At 44.6% G+C, this 19002-nt stretch overlaps 1 pseudogene across 1 annotated transcript; it reads right to left on the bottom strand.

Moving 5' to 3' along the window:
• Window positions 1-572: 572 nt before the first annotated feature.
• LOC147126938 (uncharacterized) lies at window positions 573-6469 on the bottom strand (annotated as a pseudogene). Its single transcript, XR_015084872.1, has 7 exons — window positions 5540-6469; window positions 2697-2866; window positions 2295-2472; window positions 2123-2197; window positions 1844-2024; window positions 1253-1495; window positions 573-1143 (listed from the first exon to the last, which is right to left on the bottom strand). The product of XR_015084872.1 is annotated as an uncharacterized LOC147126938 (transcript).
• Window positions 6470-19002: the final 12533 nt, after the last annotated feature.

Genomic DNA, 19002 nt, shown 5'->3' with positions numbered 1-19002 from the left:
CGCCACCCCTGTGTGACCTATATCTTTGCTGCTGTAACACTGAAAATTTCCCCACTGTGGGATCAATAAAGGCCTTCTTATTCTTATTTCACTGGGCCTTATCCATGTGGCTTATTCAGTACTGGGTATTCTCATCTCATCTGCCTTGTGCTTTTTGATAGGTGCCTCTTTGGGAAGTGTGCCACTATGCCAACAGAAGCAGAAAATATTTGCTGTCGGGAAATTTCCATGGTATCATTCCACTACGATTAAATTTGTTATTTGTATCACACCTCAATATTATACTTACTATATACCAGAAGAAGACTTTGTGAAGTTGAAGGAGAATTGCAGTGTATGGCTGACCATCCAGGATTGGGGGCTGTCTGCCTGAACGTGTACTCGTTGCAAAATGCTATGCAGATTTACAGAGCAGATTACGGGCCACTGCACTACAGAACAATTTACCGGTAAGATATGTTTTGAGAAGGATTTAATTTACAGTCTTATGAATAAAAAACAAAATTGTGAGAAAAAAAAAATCTGACATTAGTAACAGAAATTAGTGAAATTAAAATTAATAATGCGATGACCACACTGAAAAAAGGAATTTATTGTAGTCTTTTCAGGTATCTGGCATATCGTTCTTTTGTGAGCTGGTGCTGGGGACTCCTTGGGCGCACAATTCGGGTGGTTATTCCAGCATGTGTGGTCCTTCACATCGGCTCTGAATTTCCAGAGGACGACAGCCTGTACACCGGATTCAAACGTGCCCTCGTCTGAACCTAGACACATAGCTGGCAACAACCCTTTCCTTATCGGGCCTCTCATACTGTCTCTACATGTGGTCGCTCAGCATTTTCATTGTAATGCATTGCAGCCAGATATAGCCTGAAGCATTCGGAAAATGTGTGAATAATAGTAATAATGAATACAATTGGAATTATATGTGTCAAATTATAATACAATTTTTTTTTCACCTGCATAGCATTCCAATGAAGGGAAAGACAACATTTTGGGGGGCAAAACGAAGGATGAAGGAATGAAAAGATTCCAAAGATGAAGTTTGTAGGTGAGGGCTTAGTTTTACAACATCCTTCAGCGTTCGTTTTTTTTGTTGTTTTTTTTAAAGCAACCTTGCCAACTTGTCAAAAGCTGGTTATTCTGTGAACGACATGGAAACATCATTTTAGAAAATAATATATTTTATAGTACAATTTGATCTCAGGTGGAATTCACTGTAGCTGTGTAGTTGTCTGCATTGGTAATATACCTGCTTGGAGCCATTTGTTTTTGTCCGTTGTCTAGCGGATTTCATGCTCACAAATTGGGTAAAGAGGATCCTCGTGTGTGTGGATGTTTCACACGTGGTTCAGAATCGCATTCCACCTTGAAATTCTCTCCGGACCAGATGTACAGGAAGCTGCAGTCCAGTAGATGTGGTTGTTGATGCTCTTCATCCACTTTTTGAGTTTTTCGCAGCCCTTCGTCTTGCTGATCAGTTTCTCTGCAATTCCTACAGTGAGGAAAACAGACAATCCATTTAGTAATATAACAAGCCATTTTTTGCACTACCATGTAGGATGGAGTTTGGGTAATGATATCGGTGGCAGAGAAAAAAAGGAGATTTGAGTTGCATCTATCCACGTGGCAGATGACATGTCTGGTCACAAGGAATTAGGTGGTGTTTGATGTGGGATAATTGTTGAAACGGTTCATGTTGCAAATGTGGAAGTGGGCTGAGTGAGTGGCGTTATTGATGTCTTATTTGAATTATAAAGTGCTGTCAAGGATGATACCCACACCCTTAACCTGTGAGGAGGGGAAACATGAGGTGTTATCAACAGACAGAAAATATAAACACCTTTTGCCATGTGCCAGACATCATAGTAGTGTGTTGTCTTTTGCTCCCTTAGAAACGTTTGCACTTGTGGATGACGATCTGTGACAATGCAGTCAATGGTGATGCCACGCGACTCCATCAGTGCCAGGCTACTCTTAAGGCCCTCTTTCTCCTTATGGTAGCTATCACCAACCTCATCACTCTGGCAACATAGAAAAAACAAATTGAGAAAACACAAAATGGACTTTGATTTTCAATGGTCAATCCACTCGACAAGGTTAACACATTTCAAAATCTCACCTGGACCAGTTGCAAGTCCACAACTGTTTGTCTTAAGATCCATCATGGAATAACTCCCATACTTTGCTGAGTGACCTGTTAAAATAGTTTGTTCAAATATTGAAATCAGTGTGCACTTTTTAACGTCGGTCTCCAGTCTTCATATATTTGCAATATTCCAGTAACATAATACCTGGGGAGTCAGCCCTCATGTCACCGCCAAGCATAACTTTCCCTTCTTCTCACAGCCGCTGCAGAATCTCATCTTGCTGGACTTTCCAGTGATTAACAACTGCCGATTCAATAAAAGATCTGGAATGCCGGCAAAATGTTTCATACTTAATAATCTGGAGGTTCATTGCTTTGAAGACCTGTTGGTGTGGAAAAGAAATAAAATACATTTAAATTGATGTAAAAATAATCCACTCACATTTTTATTATGTCCACCAAAGAGGTTATGCTGCTGGTTGTGTTTGTTTGTGGAGAGTAAAACTAGAAAATCAGTCAAGAATATGATTGTTTTGCTAAGCAGAAGTCTGCGCTCTATGAGTGCTTTAAAAGTATATGTTTATTTTGGAAAAAAATTACCTTTTCAAATTGAATGAAGGTACACAGCTGGAGACAAGTGTATGTTCCCAGCCGGCGTGCTCCCCAGGACAGGTTGGCTATTCCACTGTCTGCAAAATGTGCAATGTGGGCAGGACTGCTTCACCGATAGATACGTTCCAAGCCGCTGGGTCCTCACATCACATTTCTTAGTGCAGACTGGACATTTATTGAAAAGCTGCATGGTGCAATCCTCATAAACTATATACTTACAGACCATGACGATTATTAATTCCAAAAAACACTTCTGAAATCTTATTTAAATTCTTTGTTTATTAAAGTAAAAAAAAAAAACTTTTGAAATTGAATGAACAGTGACATCTCTTTTAGGAAGGCATCATGATGTGTGAACATGAATGAGGTATTCATCTATTAATAACGATAAAAAAATGTGTGCGTGCATGTGTGAACAGCCCAAGTAAAAGAACTAACAAAAATAAATGACTAAAAAATAAATAACATCAGTTTGCTTAAACCTGAAACAGATAAAGCAGTGCATACTTAAGTATTATAACAATGAAAAAGCACACATTATACATTAGTACAGTCACGGACTATGGTTAGCAGGCCAGTGTTTCCTCTAGGTTTTTTTTTTTTTTTTTTAGCAGCGGGAGGAGGACATCATCCTATATATAATATACGATCTGCATGCTGTGCTGCGCCCTGTGCACAGAGAGCTTTCCGGAGCAGATAACTGATGTGGCGTGTTACTGTTTATACGTACATAGAGCAGCGGAGCCAATATAACATTACCTACAAGCACCAACCCAATTTGACTGGAGTGAAATAGCTCCACGAACGTTAGCTACATAATGCACAAAGTTGAAACACAACACGGCGTAACTTTGACTGCCACTTGCTGCTTCGAGAAATCAAACTTGACAATGCACCTTAATACGTCGGACACAACAACAATTTCAGTAAAACCGAGGGATATTAGTTAGTTAGCTGGACTTAGGATACTCCATCTTTCTGCTTTCTCTCGTCTTTCAGTAGTACTCCTGAGTGACGTTGCTTAAGGTGTTCGTTCATGGCTGATGTGCTGCTGTGGTACGCCAACTCAGCTTTACAGAGGGTGCAGACGACCAACTCGCTCAACCTTTCTTTGAAGTATGTCCATACTTTGGACGTTTTTGTCCGCTTTTTTAGCGGTATCCGGCGCCTCCGCCATTTCTACTGTGCCCGCTATATTTACAACCGATACAATGCACGCGTTGACGCATTTACGTCATCGACACTCGAGCGTACGTACGCGCCGACGTATTTTACGTCATCGACGCTTGACGTCTACGGTATGTTGTGCGTCCCAACGTATTTACGTCATCAGCCACATCAACTATGCCGACTAGTCGGGACAGCTCTACTAACAACCACACAAGTAATGTTATAATAATATGTCCGTCTGGCAGGCAACACTCCTTGAGAGGGGGTGAACAATGGCCTGTTGAACCACTGCTACTTGAATGGGGGACTGCTGAGCAAATGATTGGACTGACTGAGTTGTGCTGGCCTGTTACCAACACATTTAGTAAAACAAATAAAACAGATGAACTACAAATATAAAAAGCATAAAAACTGTGTTGATCACTCAACTGTCTTCATTGACTTGCTACAATATATACATTGCTGGGAGGAAAAGTCAGTAATTAAACATTTTAGCATGCCAACTTAGTTTTTGATTACAGACAAAAACAATGTCGACAGCAGCACGAGATTCGGAAATACATTAGCAAATAAGGCTCAAGTCAAGGATTGGAAAGAGACATTGATGAAGCTAAATTACAAATAGCATTCATTCATTTATAACTGTAAAGACTTTCACAACACGTGATATATTCACGCGCTTCGAGATAGCATCGATGTTGGGCTGTTAGCCGCGAAGCTAACGACTCAAACAAGTCCACAATATATCACATCTGAAGGAAATTGCTCCGAAAATAGATTTACTTGGACAGGATTACTTCCAGTTACAGAGAGAGTTGGTATTGATCCCGGGTAAAGCCAAATATGTCCAGCGAATCAACATTTGTATTGTCCCAAATTGCTGAAACAGTCATCAGCAAAATGTTTGCCACAAACTAACACACGTTTTAGGAGGTCTTTGGACACAATTCGATTTAGAAATAAACCTCAACCACAAGCCTTTCTGTGGCTTGGATGGAGGGAGAAGAAAAAAGTGTTTGTTGTCCTTTGTGCACTCTTGTACAGAGCAGCTCCGACGGGCTTTTCTGGCTTCCATGGTGTCCTGTAAGCGACTCAATTGTATGCCGGCTGAGGGCGGAGTTCGCGCTGAGTGAGGGACTACTACCAAAAAGGGACGGATTAGTGTGTGGTTAGTGACGTACATAATTGCAGGCTGCTGAAACGGCCCGTTTGTCAGTGCTGTGACTGAGCTTTGTTGATACAAACGGCCATAGTTAAGGGAAACATGGATAGTTGCTCTCAACACGTGGGGCACTAAGTCAGGTTGGGGGAATGCATATTTATGACTAATAACCGTAACAAAAAGATGTTGTCACACCATCGTGACCAAAAAACTGTATATTTTATACTGGGGGGTTTCGATACTGAATCCCGGTTGCTTCTGATGATGCGTCATCAGTAGGTAAATGAGGCAACTGTGTGAAGCGCTTTGAGTACAGAAGAGCTGTACAGGTGATAGCCAAAGGCAATGAATAAAAATAAAGAAACAAAAACCCTGTACGCATTTCCCCTAACAACGTCACCTGACCATCATTACCATACACTGGTAAAGAAGATTACATTGAAATACAGACACATGTGACTTGCATATTTTTAACGAAAGAAAGACGTGAAGTGAAGTGTACAAACCTGCTCCGTGTAGCACAACACTAGGCTGCGTGCAAACTGCGCCCAACAGTTGAAGGTGTTGCTCGTTCTCTTCTTTTATTCCACAAAGTTCCTCCTCGTACTTTGTTGTCGTCATTGCACTCATCTCCACACGACAATCGCAACGAATGCGCACTTCTTGATCGCTGTTTGACGGTGAGTCGTGTGCTTCTCTTTGTTAGCGGCTAGCGAGCGAAGCTAAGCTAAGGTAAAATAAGATAACAAGGCCGCGAAGCATCAACGCGTGCCGATACGAAATAATCGGGACACAAAGACTTAATAAATAATGTCGTTGTCCTTAGTAGGCATGGGCGTCCCGTGTGGAGGCTGTGGACCGTTTAGCACAAATAGGAAGGAATGATTAAGGCCCTGTCTACACGTTGTCGGGTTTTTTGAAAACGCCGGATATAGGTCTGCAGTTAGCCCTGTCATCCATACGTCCCCGGAGTTTTTTCAGTGAAAACGCAAAACGCCGGCCGCAGTGGAGATTTTCAGATATCTCCGGATATCTCCTGATCGGCGTTTTCGTCTGGACGGGTATAGCCGGAGATTCACGTCGTCACGGTGAGACAAATTGCTCCGACGTCACTTGCGCGACTTGTGTTTTCTTTAGGGTCAACATGGATTCTCACGACGCTGCGTTAGTTGTAGCCATTCTCGATGCGCTTTTTGCTTACTTATTTGTCCGCAACCAACCACTGCTTCTCAGTGAAAGGTTTAAAAACAATTCTGACCTCTTGTCGGTTCTCCCGAACGAGTTTGATGCCGTGTTTTGGTTTCGCAGAAGTGACGTCAAAGGACAGATGTTCCTTCTGAATGGACGGTATTTCGCTAACTACTGCCACCCAGAGGCTTGGCGTGCGTTTGAAAACGCACTTCTGCGGTTACGCATGGATGCGTTTTTTTCATGTGTATTCCAACGCAGGCGGGGGGAGATACGGTTGTTAAAAAAACCCGGCTACGTGTAGATAAGGCCTTAGCGGAAAATGTTTTGTTACAGGAGTAGACCCGAGGTGGAGGTCATGCAGGAAACGCCCAGCAGCAATATGATTGGCTGCTGGAAATTGGCTGGAGGCGGTGAATCGTGTGTGGAGCACTTTCATTAAGTCACCGACAGATTAATTTATTAATTAATGTGTAGAGGTTTCCGAATTTTTTTTTTCATGTGCGTTCAGTTAAATGTAAAACAAGATCACATTTAGATGACATAAACTTGTGTTAGTCATGAAACTAGGAGAAGTATTTTAAAGTATGTACTTACTGTCCATTTTTTATGGTCTGTTTGTCTCTGAGTTTCTTTGAGATGGTGCTCCACTGAGATTCTTCTTCTTCTCGTGCCGCTCCGTTCATATCGTTCATACCTCTCTGCATTTGACTCTTAATTTACTATTTGAAAGGTCATGGGTTAGTCACGTGATCGCGGTGACTGTCTACGTCCCACCAGCTGCCAGCAGCGACACAGCCTGTGATGTCTTGACTGCAGCAGTGAGCAGGCTACAAACACAGCACCCAAATGCCCTGGTACTCATCTCTGGTGACTTCAATCATGCCTCCCCTTCCTCCTCTCTGCCTTCATTCACACAGTATGTCACCTGCCACACCAGAGACAATAAAACACTGGACCTTTTCTATGCCAACACCAAGGAGGCATACACATCACTGCCCCTCCCCCCGCTGGGCAAAGCTGATCACAACCTGGTGGCTCTCCAGTCTGTGTACAAACCTCTGGTCCGCAGGCAGCCAGCTGTGACCCGCACGGTTCAGAGATGGTCTGGAGAGGCCGAGGAGGCCTTAAAGGACTGCTTCAGCACAACTGTGTGGGAAGTATTCAGCGATGCTCACGGGGAAGACATTAGTAGTCTAACGGACACTGTTACAGACTATATAAATTTCTGCATGGAGAACACCATACCCACCAGGACAGTAAGGTGTTTCTCCAACAACAAACCCTGGATCACACCAGACATAAAAGCTCTCCTGAAGGAGAAGAGGAGGGCTTTTGCGTCAGGCAACATAGAGGAGCGGAGGACTGTGCAGCGCCAGCTGAGGAAGAGGATCAGAGAGGGGAAAAGGTCCTACAGGAAGAGGATGGAGGAGCAGCTGCTGCAGAATAACGCCAGGGGAGTCTGGAGGGGCCTGAAGATCATCTCAGGCCACGGACAACCCAAGACCCGGACTGGGGGGGACCTGCAGTGGGCAAATGAGCTAAATCTCTTTTTCAATAGGTTCGATCAGATGCCTGCCTCCACTCCGTCTCTCCTGCTGCAGTCTCCACCTACTCCTCCTGCTGGGCGTGTCACCCCCTCCCCTCTTTTCTCCACAGTCTCCAGCTCCCAGCTACACCAGATAGCCACCACTCCTTCCTGTCCAGCCTTGGCCTTCACAACATCTCAGGTGAGGAACCAGCTGAAGAAGATGAAGGCGAGGAAGGCAGCGGGTCCAGATGGCATCAGCCCCCAGCTCCTCAAATCCTGCGCAGACCAGCTGTGTGGAATTGTCCAGCACATGTTCAACCTGAGCCTGAAGCTGGGCAGGGTCCCCCAGCTATGGAAAACATCCTGCCTGGTCCCGGTGCCAAAGACCCCCCACCCGAAGGAGCTCAACAGCTTCAGACCGGTGGCGCTGACGTCTCACCTGATGAAGACCCTGGAGAGACTGGTCCTTGTCCACCTGCGCCCCCTGGTGAGCTCCTCAATGGACCCACTCCAGTTCGCATACCAGCCTGGCATCAGTGTGGATGATGCCATCATCTACCTCCTCCACACTTCACTCTCCCGCCTGGAGAAGGCGGGGAGCACTGTGAGGATCATGTTCTTTGATTTCTCCAGTGCTTTCAACACCATCCAGCCCACCCTACTGGGAGACAAGCTGGAGCGGGCGGGGGTGGCGCACCACCTCACCACATGGATCCAGGACTACCTCACAAACCGGCCACAGTATGTGAGGACACAGGACTGTGTGTCTGACGTGCTCCTCTGCAGCACGGGGGCCCCACAGGGAACTGTCTTGGCTCCCTTCCTGTTCACCCTCTACACCTCGGACTTCAACTACAACACCCCTACCTGTCACCTGCAGAAGTTCTCTGAAGACTCTGCGATTGTCGGCCTCATCACAGGCGGAGATGATCGGGAGTACAGAGAACTTACTCAGGGTTTTGTGGACTGGTGCCAGCAGAACCGCCTCCTGATCAATGCGGGGAAATCCAAAGAAATGGTGGTGGATTTCGGTAGGCGCCAGCACTCTTCACCTGCACCAGTGAACATCCGGGGAACAGATGTTGAGAGAGTCTCAACTTACAAGTACCTGGGTGTTCATCTGAACAATAAACTGGACTGGTGCGACAACACAGACGCCCTCTATAGGAAGAGTCAGAGCAGACTCTTCCTACTCAGGAGACTGAGGTCTTTTGGGGTTCAGGGGACACTCCTCAGGAACTTTTATGACTCGGTGGTTGCATCGGTCATCTTCCAGGGAGCGGTCACCTGGGCAGGCGGCGTCTCGGCCCGGGACAAGAAGCGGCTGGACAAACTGGTCAAGAGGGCCGGCTCTGTCCTGGGCTGCTCCCTGGACTCTGTGGACTCGGTGGGGGACAGGAGGATGTTGGCCAAGCTGTCATCAATGCTGGGCAACCCGGACCACCCCCTCCAGGGCACCCTAACAGCACTCCACAGCACCTTCAGTGACAGACTGTTACACCCTCGCTGTGCAAAGGAGAGATTCCGCCGTTCCTTCTTGCCTGCTGCTGTCAGACTCTTTAACAAGAACATTGTGTAGTCTCTACAAACTGGCGGTCATTAGTGCAATTGTGCAGTCCTGCACCTGAGCTCGTATCGTGCAATACCCAATATTCCCCACTACTGTAATACCGTGCAATACTCAACATTCCCCACTACTGTTAGTCTAGTTTTATTTTTATCCAATGCTGTTCCTTACATTTCACTACAGCACTGCAGCACTGTCACTTAGAGTATTTTTTCCTCTGTACTATGTACAGGCCGAAATGAGTGTTCCTCATATATTTTATGTAGATGTAGGTTGGTGTGTATACACATGTGTATATACACATGTTACTGCGTATATCTACATAGGTTTGATTCTAAATGTTTGCCGTCAATGTTATACATTAATGGCCACATTATGCCGCCGCCCCTGTGTGACCTATATCTTTGCTACTGTAACAATGAAAATTTCCCCACTGTGGGATCAATAAAGGCATTCTTATTCTTATTCTTATTCTTATTATTTGGAATATTTGGTTTTCTCACCCATCCTGACGAGATAATATCTGTATAGGCCTACACCCCCACAATTTTCCAAGGCTAACTTCCTAATTAAGAACGTGAAAGCAAAAGCATAACCACTGATGAACAAAGCACCTTGTTGTAAGACTTATCATACGCACACACAATTCTGGGGAGCCCATAGACACCTGAGTGAGGCCTATCTGTCTGTATTTTAAAAAGGCATGCAGGCTCCGAGCACAGGTGGGGGGCAACAGTTTTGTGCTGACACCAGAAAATGGCCTGCGCTTAGACTTTTCACAATTATGTGATTAATTGTACACTAACCTGATGATTGTATGAAAGATGCCCTAACAAGCTGTATTAGAATAAGGGTTGCTATTCTCAGTCATTAAAAAACATAACCAAGCATGCACAATGGTGTACAAGTGTAGTTCAGGTGTTTCATAGGTACATGTGTAGATGACGTGGTATTACGCTAAGATGAATTCAATCAGGTTTGCACTTCACGATTGTATGGGAAACGTCCTAACATGTTGTATTAGAACAATAAGGGTTGCTATTCTCATTAAAAAAACAGAACCAAGCATGCTAAATGGTGTACAGGTGTAGTTCAGGTGTTTCATAGGCACATGTGTAGATGACGTGGTATTGCGCTAAGATGAATTCAATCAAGTGGGCACTTCATAATTGTATGGGAAACGTCCTAACAAAGTGTCGTAGAACACTAAGGGTTGCGATTCTCAGTCAATTTAAAAAAAAACAAAGAATCATTCACAATGTTGTACAGGTGTAGTTCAGGTGTTTCATAGGTACATTTGTAGATGACATGGTATTTTGCACTCAGACTTTTCAGAATTATGTTGTCTTAATTGTATGGAAGATGCCCTAACAAGCTGTATTAGAACAATAAGGGTTGCTATTCTCAATCATTAAAAAAAAACAAAGAATCATTCACAATGTTGTACAGGTGTAGTTCAATTGTTTCATAGTCAAATGTGAAGATGACGTGGTATTACTCCAATGATTCAGTGGGTGGCTGTTGTCTTCTTTCCAAATAAATCCTTGATGATGAGTGTTTGATCCACAGCCTGTTTCATGTTACAGGCGGAAGTGTGTATGTCATCCATACCCATATTTGGGCATACCGGAAAAGATGGCGACAGCCAAAACATGTCTGTACATGTCTTGAACGAGGCAGAAGTATGATGTTAGACGATACCCATATTTGGGCATAACGGAAAAGATGGCGGCAGCCAGGACATGTCTGTACATGCCTTGAATGAAGCGGAAGTATGAGGTCATCAAATGCCCATATTTGGGCATGCCGGAAAAGATGGCAGCTGCCTTAAAACATGTCTGTACATGCCTTGAATGAGGCGGAAGCATAATGCCCATATTTGGGCATACCGGAAAAGATGGCGACTGCCAGGACATGTCTGTACATGTGCCTCTGTTACATTGGTTGAGGCGGAATTATGATCTCTTTCATCCATATTTGGGCATGCCGGAAAAGATAGCGGCAGCCAGGACAGGCCTGGACTTGCCCGGGGTGACATCATTGTTCAAAACATGCCTTGTATGTCTTGAACGTGGCGGAAGCATAATGTCCATATTTGGGCATACCGGAAGGGGGTGTTAATCATAAATGACGTGTTAAAGGGGCTTGGACTAGGAAATGCCAAAATGGCTGACAGGAAATGAAGCGGGGCTAGGGAGGGGCTTATGGACTACAACATGACGTCATCAAAGCGCATGGTTAGGTGTGGGACTTATGGACTACAAAAGGGCGTGGTTAGAGGTGGGGCTTATGGACTGCAACATGGCAACAGCAAAGGGGCAGGATTTAAAACGGATATGATGTCATAAAAGGAGCGGGGCTTATGGACTACAAAATGACGTCGCGGTGTTTACTTCCGGTCTACAAACCTGTCAAAAAAGTTTGACGAAAGCGGTATTGTATACTTTTTTTGTCAATGATTGTGTCCACCTGTGTGCATTCCACACCCTAGTGTTGGCCAATCAGCTCCCTCCTACCTTGTGTGTCTCTTCCAGGTGTTTCTCGTTGTCTCGTCAGTATGCTTGTATTTAAGTTCCTAGTTTTCATTCTGTCCTTGTTGGGTCATTGTCTCTGTCATGTTATTTTGTGTCTCCTGGAGTTGTGTTTTGGTTTTCTAGTGTTTTCTTTGCTACTTAGAGTTCTGGACTTTTCAAGATTTGTTTGTGCTCGTTTTTGTTAGTAAATATTTTCTTCAGTAACCCTTGCTTCTCCTGCCACCCTGCATTTGGGTCCTCTACCATCCCGAAAACGTGACCGATGTTGTCACACCATCATGACAAAAACGTCCATCTATCGACAGACGTTGACAAAATGTTGGCATTGTTCTGTAAAGAAAATCCTGCTGTGGTGGCAGAAATAATTTGAAAGTGATGAAAAATATACAGAAAATGTATACAGAAAAAACTCATGAAAAAGTTCATTTTTTCGACCATGGAAACCGATTAAACATTAAGACATTTCAAGTTACTCACAGTACTTCCCCCTTGGCATTCTGAACAGCCAGACATAAAAAAACAACTGAATGTTCTTTTCGCACACACAATATTTGGTCAGAAGCAACGTGATTACCAGTGGCTTGGAAAGAACGTATTTGCCATTGCAGAGGCCACAGGGGGGGCACACAACCCCTGAGGTTTGGATTTGGTGTTGACGTGATTTTGATATTAACAGATTCCTTATCCCTAGAAGAAAAATATATAAAACGGCACTGTCTTACAATTACATTATTGCGCTAGGTCAACATTTCAATTTATTGTACAGCCCTAAACATATTATTGGGTTCAGCGAAAAACAAATTAGTGTCCACTAGACATGTCCGCTCTACATTTATTGCTGCTATCCTATTGGACCACTTTGGGCCACATGACCCACAGTACCCAGCAATTGCTCAGCTTTTGTTTCATTTGCAGGCTGGCAAACAACACAGTTGGCCTCGTCATTATCTAAAATGCGTGTAGTTTTTGTTTGGACTGGAAATGTTTTTGTTATGGCTATTTGACGTTTGTCACCATCACTGAAGCTCGTCCCATCGGGAATGAAGTAGTCCCCTGTACCAAGCAGAAGTTATCGCTTCTTGGCCTTTTGTCTACAAATGTTATCACCCCCTTTGGCTTTGAATTCCACTGTCTGTAGTAGCAGAGAGCTAGCTCACAGGGGGATATATTTGCAAATGATTGTGTTGATAATAACGGTCTTTATATTAGTGGTAGTGCTAAAATAAGTAGAATATTGTTGTCTTGTATTATGTGGTCCTCCCACCATGTCTGCTATTTATGCTGGCATGCGGAGGCACCACAGCGTGTGCTTTACCTTTAAGGAGATGGATGGAGAACCCCTGCGGATATCGCGGTTGGACTTCTTCAGGCAGCTCATCCAGCAGACCTTAAAATTTAAAGCTGATCAGCTAAACTGCATTATAACATTACCATCTAGTAAAGGTTTTGATGTCAGCTTTAATTCCGCTATAAACCTCCAAGAATTTTGGTCCCGGTATGAGAATGTAAAACCCCAGTTTTCTGTGTTCAACGTTGAGAAACTGACTGATAATGCTGCTAAAACAGTTATTGTCAGAATGTTCAATTCAGTTAACGCAGATGACATTTGTTTTTGGCTGGGCAGATATTGCACGGTAAAAGGTCCGGCTGTGAAGGTGAGGGATGCGGACGCCATTTGGAATTGCCCTTGGCGGGTACCCATCCAGCAATGGCAGGACCCCCAGGGCTTCCAGGGCCTGAAACATCTCCCATCCATGATAATCTTGGGTGAAAATCGAGGCTACATACACTATCAGGGTCAACCCAAGCTCTGCCGCAAGTGTGGTGAGCACGGGCACCTGGCAGAGGCATGCGAAAAAATAATTTGTGGGAAATGTTGAGTAATTTGGCATACGTTTGAAGAATGTAACAATGGCAGAAAGTGCAATCTCCGTGGGGAATCAAACCACCTCTACAGAAATTGTCCAAAATCATTTGCCAACAAATTGAAGGCCGGAAAAGAAATGGGACAGATTAACGGAAATGAAGGCAACAAACAAATTGAAAGCCTACAGAAAAATTCAAATCTCCCTCCAAAACCCGTCATTGGTGGAGAGGAAACAGGTGAGGAGGGGAAAGGGAGGGGCATATACCGGACCCACCAACAAGGAGCTCAGAAGAAAGTGGCATGTTGCAAGAACTGCCCACAAGCGAGTCAAGTGAAGCCAGGTCACAGCAGATTGACAGTGAAGACACCCAGATCCCTTGTGCAAATAATCCAAAAGGCTTGCATCTGAAAGGTCTTCTGAGTCCCCTTTGACTTTAGAGAATAGGGGAAAGCTTTGGAGCTCAGACAGTGAGGTGGAGGAGCCCAGAGTTTTCCCTTGCAGCTCACCAAATGAGCTCTCCTTTTTAAATATTAGATTGCAATCAACGTCCAAAAGTCGCAATACCATGAATTTAAGGTTGCGTGAGAAACCATCACCAAAAGTTTCTCAGAGAAATGATCAACAACCTAACTCTCTTTCTGCTGTACAGATGAAGGAGGAACTGCAATCTCAAGAAATAATTTAGCAAATGGTTTTGATACTCCCTTTTGTGTTTTAACCTTAAATTGTACCTGTGACTCTCACATTCTCAACTATAAATGTTAGAAGTGTGAAATCAAGGATGGGAGCCCAGAACTTCTTGTCCTTTTTAAAAACTATTAAGTCTGATGTGTTTTTAATCCAAGAATGTGGTCTACCTTTTTTAAGAAATTACAAACAGTGGGAGGAAATGTGGCCACTCCCAACCTTTATGGAGTGGCTCAAATGAAAATCGGAATGACAGGGTGGCCATTTTAATAAACGATTCCCAAATTGAGGTTAAAGGGAGCATGGTGGTGGACGAGCACTGTTAGCACATCTAACATTTATAGGACAGGATTTTAACCTTTTAAATATTTATGGGTCTAATGATAAACATGATAGGTATGAGCTTTTAGAAAACCAGCAGCCCCACATGCTAGGTCGTGTACCATTAATTATGGGAGGGGATTTTAATTGTCTTTTAAATGTAAGGGATAGAAAGGGAGCTGGGGGGGATTTTAAAGTGGACAAAACATCTGTTTCACTAAAAGACATGTTTCAGGTTTTTAAATTAGACGATTGTTTTAAAACCATGCATCCAAGAGAGGAGGGCTTCACGTGGTTCAGTAGTGATAGCACCAGAGCCTCTCGCATAGACTACATATTTACACGTGATTGGCCACCAACGGATGCTAGATTGACGCCTGTTTTTTTCTCAGACCACCTAGTACTGTCCTGTACTCGTTCAATGCCTTCTGGCGTCACTATTGGAGGAGGACTGTTGAACCTGAACCGCTCCCTGCTGGAGGACGAGACCTTGGTTGCTAAATACAGGGAGCAGTACAAGGACTGGCAGACACTTCAAGATTTGTACGAATCGAGGGCACAGTGGTGGGAAATGATAATGCTAAGATCTCAGAGCTTCTTTAAAAAAGCAGGTAAGGAAAAAAGAAGGAAGGAAATGAAACATATGCTGGGCCTGCAAACGAGACTACAAAGGTATTTTAATTTATCACAAAAGGGCATAAATTTTAATGAGGAAATAAAAAGGGTAAAAAATGAACTAAGACTTCTAGCAGATATCAAAAGTAGAAGTGTAATATTAAGGAGAAAAGAAAAGGAAATAGAGGAATGAGAAAAATGTACCAGGTATTTCTTCAAAAAAATTATGAGTAAGGGTGGGGGCATCTTCAAGCTGCAAAAAGGAAATGGAGCTATAACGGGAATAAGCAGTGAAATAAACGAGGGAGTCGAAACTTACTACCAGGGACTGTATGACGAGATACTCAATCAGAGACAATGTCAGAAGTATTAAATTTCATTGAGAAAACCGTAGTCCGCTGATAGTGTAGTGGTACACACGCCTGAGTTGTGTGCGGGCAGCGTGGGATCGATTCCCGCTCAGTGACAGTGTCTATGTGTGCCCTGCGACTGGCTGGCGACCAGTTCGGGGTGTAGTCTGCCTTCGCTCAGTGACGGCTGGGATAGGCTCCAGCAACTCTCCGCGACCCTGTATAGGATAAGTGGTTTGGAAGATGACATGACATGACATGAGAAAACCGTGACAGTGTTATTAACGTTTTTTAATGAATTGGACAAAACAAGTCGACTACCAGACAGCTTCAGAATAGGGATAATTACACTATTGCATAAAAAGGGAGACAAGACTGACCTTGGTAACTGGCGACCCATTGGTTTACAAGACCAGTGCTCTAACCACTGAGCTATGAGGCCTTACACTGCTTTCTCATTGAAGCACGACATATGGACAAATCCAGAAACTGTCGGGCAAAAGTTGCATGAATCTGTGTGCACTTACCTTTTGTGCATGTCAACCAATGCGGAAATGTTTGCGTACCAGTTTCTCCACGCCCCCATTAAAAAATGCAAATGAGCAAAGCTGAGCAGTCCGTCCCTGGGCCGGACCGGTCGGATGCTTTAACCTCAATTTCGTGGGCGGGGGTGGGAGGGCGACACATTTTAAAAAATGGCTTAACTAAGCATGTATTTTAGTCCGGCCCACTATCGGCCCTCGTGCGTGTGACGTGCTCGCGAGGTGGCCAAAATTCATCTCAGCCTACTCAGTGAAAGGCTTATTTTTAGGCTTCTTTCTACTCCCGCGTCGGCGCGAGCGACAACTGCTGTTATAGGGATTGTGGTATTGCTTCCCGGCCAGGACCCTGCCCCCTCTTGTAATGTTATGCCCCAGTTGCAGGTGGGAGGCGCGGGTTATGTGACATGACAATGAGGAAATACAAACACGCTAGAGTGCACGTTGCTCTCTCACATGTTGCGATGACAGTTTCCCACACAGAGACGGATGCACCACGCATCTCTTTGCTGCAAAGTAAGCATAAGCAAGCTACTAACCCACGTTCCCCCTTAGCCGCCACCTTCCAAATCGTTTTCGCAATAAAATTAAATGCATTAAATGCAAAACAACTTGTGTCCACGAGTATATTGCTGACTCAACTCAACTGACGTTGGCACATCAAGGTGGAGTTCATGCAGTTCTTCTTGCGTTCACTACTTCCGGAAATACGACATAGCAAATTTGCTGTGTATAGGGATTTGCTGGTATGCTTTTAATTTGAAGGCCGGGAAGGAGAGGAAGTGGAAAATAAATAAGTACCTTGTTGACTGCCATTTCTGGCGGTCTGTTGAACCCAAATAATTATACAAATTGAAAAAAAACAAACCTGGGGCTCGCAACGGAAGTAAGCACGTGCAGTTTGGTAAGCAGTAAAGTACTGTAACAAACTGAGTTATCTTTGTTGTGGTTGAATTCGTGTTTTGCAGAGTTATGTTGTTTCCAAGCCTGTTGAACGCGTCGCGCAGCTCGCTGGATGGGAGGGGTTGTGGGTGAGAGAGGAGGAGCGGAGGACCAAGGAGAGAGAGTGTGTGACTGAGTGGATTGAATGGTTGTCCTACTTGTCCCGTAGCCGGTTGAATTAATAAAAACGCGTTCATTGAACTACGACTGATGGCGTGTCATTGGGAGACGCTACAGTACTGTGTGGCACATTTTGAAGCGTGTTTGAAGCGTTTCCAGAGCGGGTTTGAATAGTAAATTAGCCAGCTAATGATCCTGAAAAAGCCTCTGCCGTTAGCGTTTCTCCCGCAGCAACGTCAATCACGGACGCTTTTTTGGGGGGGGTCAGGGGGCGGAACGGGGCTGGGGTCGACAATGTTTATGAATATGGCCGGAAGGGTAACCAGGTCAAGGGTGGAGGGTCGCGGCCCGACGGGCAAAAAATGGTCAAGTGCTCAGCTCTGATCAGTTCTGTTTTTACCCCAACAAGAAATGTGCTTTTAGATTTGGACCGTGCCTTCTTTCATTTTTTCTGGGGGTCCAAGTGGGAGAGACTGAAGAGAGACACAATGAAGAAAACCAAGGAAAAGGGAGGAAAAGGATTGCCGAACCTCCAGCTCTTCTTGGGTAGCCGATATGTAGCCCTGCACCTGCGAAATGCGCTTGGCCCATCAAGTGCCCAGGAAAGTCAAGCAATAACACGATTCTGGATGGGTTCATACCTCCAGAAACTAAAATTAATACCGACTGATCATAGAATCCCTGTGTCTTTTAATCTGCCACCATTTTATTCTTTTAAGAATTAATATTTTAAGAAAGTTTGAACTGGAAAAAGAAGAGTGCTATGTTTTAAAAAATCACAGCTCTCTTATCTCTGTTGTGCAGAAGCGGGAAGCAGTGAGTCCAGTTCACGGCCTTGTATTCGGTGAGCCCACAACGGTTTGGCGCAATGTCAACCACCCTGCCTTCTCAAGCAGACTTCGGGACCTGTCATGGATGATGTCCCATGAAATTCTTCCAGTCAGGTCCGTTATGCACTCCCGAGGGATGTCAGCATCCTCAAATTGCCCCCGACCTGGTTGTGGCGCCCACGAGTTGGTGAGGCACCTCCTCTGGGAGTGCAGTGCTGCTGTAGACCTGTGGGCGACAGACGGCCACCGGCAATTCCCGGACTTGCCAGCAAGGGAGGCATTAAACGCACAGTTCGTCCTCTATGGGGTGAGCCAGTTGGAAAACACCAAAGAACACTTTGCAAAGCAGTTGCTCACCCTCGCTGCCATGCTAAACGCCATCTGGACCTCCAGAAACTTGCTAGTAAGGAGGCACAGAAAGACCCCCACTGTGGCTGTGCTCCGAATGGCCGCAGCTACCCTGACAGCTGCCGGCGGCAGGCCAAGGACGCAGCCACCAAGAAGAGTCGTCTGTGCCCGCCTGGAGGAGGGAACCGGAGCTACACAGGAAAGGTCTTGGCAGCGACGGCCTGGCTCACCGGGAGATGCTGGGGAAAAGGAGCAAGAGGAGTGAGGAACTCCTATGGGCACCCTGAGAGGATTCAACCGGAGGAATGCTGTTTGAGAGGGTGGGATGAGGTCCCACTTAGTAAGGAGACACTACGCTTCTGTACAACAGGCTCAATATGTTTTATCTAATCTGTCTTTTGAACTTTAGTATTTTATGCATAGTTTACCTTGTATTATTATGTTTAACATGTTGATCTTTAAGCTTACAAGGATATTATCTTAACATTGTTTTTGTAAACAAAACTGTGCTCATATTAGGGAGAAGTAA

This window comes from Filicampus tigris, chromosome 22 (assembly GCF_054856515.1).
Source record: "Filicampus tigris isolate MCC_2025a chromosome 22, RoL_Ftig_1.0, whole genome shotgun sequence".
Taxonomy (NCBI): domain Eukaryota; kingdom Metazoa; phylum Chordata; class Actinopteri; order Syngnathiformes; family Syngnathidae; genus Filicampus; species Filicampus tigris.
Note: the sequence above shows the minus strand (reverse complement) of the source record. Positions and strands in the feature narration are given on the sequence as shown.